This window comes from Bombyx mori, chromosome 6, assembly GCF_030269925.1.
Source record: "Bombyx mori chromosome 6, ASM3026992v2".
Lineage (NCBI taxonomy): Eukaryota > Metazoa > Arthropoda > Insecta > Lepidoptera > Bombycidae > Bombyx > Bombyx mori.
This window is the reverse complement of record NC_085112.1, coordinates 8,645,109-8,647,893: the sequence shown is the minus strand read 5'-3', so window position 1 is coordinate 8,647,893 and position 2,785 is coordinate 8,645,109. Positions and strand designations below refer to the sequence as shown.

General features: G+C 35.4%; 1 long non-coding RNA gene across 1 annotated transcript; it reads left to right on the top strand.

Moving 5' to 3' along the window:
• Positions 1–604: 604 nt before the first annotated feature.
• LOC134199080 (uncharacterized) lies at positions 605–2,785 on the top strand. The gene is made up of 2 exons (XR_009973440.1): positions 605–702; positions 2,390–2,785. It is a non-coding gene; the product is annotated as an uncharacterized LOC134199080 (long non-coding RNA).

The window sequence follows — 2,785 nt, the reverse complement described above, 5'->3', positions numbered from 1 at the left end:
TGCCTCTGTCTGTAATTATCCGCTTACTTCTTTTAAAAAAAAAGATACGCAGCCGATTTTGGCACGGTTTTTACTAATAGAAATAGCGATGAACGAGTGTCTATGTATTTAATAATAAAAAAAAATTGCATAGATGGGCGGACGACCTCACAACCCACCTGGTCTTAAGTGGTTACCGGAGCTCATATACATCTACAACGTAAATACCGGCATCCACCTTGAGATATGAGTTCTAAGGTCTCAGTATAATTACAACGGCTGCCCCATCCTTCAAACCGAAACGCATTGCTGCTTCACGGCAGAAATAGGCAGGGTGGTGGTATCTACCCGTGCAGACTGACAAGAGGTCCTACCACCAGTAAAAAAAATATTTATTATTATTATTATTATTTAACAAAGTTTGAAAATATTTTGAATTCGTGATGTTGGTGGTAGTGAAGCTGCAAACGGGAAACTAAGACTAAGTGACATTAACATTAATTAGTAGGAAAAACCCTTTAATTTTTTTAAATAATTTATTACCTATGGAACTGACTGACTATATAAAACCTCACATCTTGAACTAGTCAGTCAGTGTGCACGAAATGAGTGCTATTTTGACAGATTATGAAGTTGTAATTGTTTCAATATTGTTTTTACCCTACGAATAAATAATAAGTCAAATAAAAGAAATTGTAGTATAGCATTATTTCAAGCATAAATGTAAGTACTGCCTCTTACTATCTATATTTTTTCGAGTCAGTTTTAAAACAATGACTATTCAATCTTCGTGTTTAAGTTGGGAATCGATGCTTAACATAATAATCACAGGCCAATGTCGAGATAAATTGCAATTAACTGTGTTCTAATTGCTATTAAATTAATAAGGCAAATGTTCAATGAGATTGTAATGGGAATAAGGAAATTGTTTTTAATGAAATTATTCTCAGATTTTACTTAATAAGCAACATTCATCTTCATCAAATGGCAGCATACGCGTAATCGAGTTGCATCTTTTGAAAAACCCTTTTTGATGTCATTGCTTTTGTTCAATTTATTTTTAATCTAAAAAGTAGGATTTTTTTACATCGCATCGACGTATGAACGAGCTCACGATCCACCTGGTGGTAAGGGTTTACCACTCGATGCCATACACATCACAAGGTGTAGTAGACGGTTTCTTGTTTAAATTTTGGGTTTGTGTGGAGGAAGATTTTACAATAAAAAAATAGGATGCACATCTCGTAGCTGACAGTTTTTTGACAACCTTAGATAGAACAAAATTATAAATTGATAAAATAAAAAAATATGCATGACAATTGTTGTTTTGCAACTAAGCTTTTTACTGGCGTTCCGAACACAAAGTGGATGCTGCAATCCTTTAGACATGAGTTTCGTGTTTCAATTGGGATGCACTATGTTTTAATTATATTTTTACAATTTTATAATGTATTTTTAGTATGTAATTTTTATGTAACGAGAAAAGCAAGGTGCAAAACTAGCTTACAAAATGCATCACGTTTGACCACTTAGATCAGACGTTTATTGTTATGTGGAGTCAATGAGACAGCGTCGGTCATAGCGCAGGTTTTATAAAGAACGTTTTGTGTCAGCAGATGGATCTGAAATCTGACGTTGAATTCACTGTCTCGCAATTTTTATTCAACATTCTGCTCATTTTAATTCAATATTTTGTTAATAACTTGCACTAGTAATATTGATTCTCAATTTCTACCTATCTCCGGACGTTTTAATCTTCTGTGTGTATGTATAGTTTCGATAAATATTTATTGCTGTGTTAGTGTTTAAATTGAAATTATATGCGTAGAATATGGTGAACAGACTTTAATTTATAAAATAGTCTCAACAGTACGATTACATAGTGCAACGGCAGTTCTATTAATTTAAGCTGAAAGGCATAATTGCTTCCCGCTAAAAATAAGCAGTGTCGTGTCACTGTCATCTGTCGATGCGGATTTACAGTTCGCCTTACCGCCACTAATTACGCAATATCAAACGTTTGCGTTTTTGAATTTTATCAAAACGATGCTATTATTTCATCGAGACAGTACGTATTTCTTTCGAAAAATGTTACACGCCCGCCGGATTTGCGGTAGGCAGCGGCTTGGCTCTGCTCCTGGCATTGCTGAAGTCCATGGGTGACGGTAACCACTCACCATCAGGTGGGCCGTGCGCTCGTCTGCCTACAAGGGCAATAAAAACAAAATTTGAGCATTGGCATAGTACTTGATACGAGTACATCGGGCCTCTTATCCCTTAGGCCACATTAACTCGATTTTAAACTGAGCAAGCTAAATATGATTTCTTTTTTACAAGCTAATTAATAGCGTGATTAACAATTAGCAGAAACAAATGAGTTGAACACACATTACCGATTCACATTTCGCAGACGAGTGCAATATTAGTGAAAGCCGATATTCCCTGAGCTGCAGCCAACGGAGTCCACGCGTATCCAAATGAAAGAGAACTTTGATACATGTATTCCTGTAGCTGCACTGCGGCATCGGTCAAAAGCAAAAAAAAAAGCCAGCGGCGGGTGTGAGAGCTCACTGTTTTCCATTAACGTAATGGAGTTACTTTTCTCTTACATTTCGGTCGCGATATTTTTAGGTAGCTTTTCATTAGCACAAAATAAATAATAAATTTAACAGCGGCGTCAATAGTTTTAAAACAATTGTGTTCGGCGAGCACCCAATGCTTTGATGTGGGAGTCTCTGAAATTGTTTTGTAAGTAAAATTCATTGTTTATATTGTGAATACATACAAAATTTTATTAAATAACAAA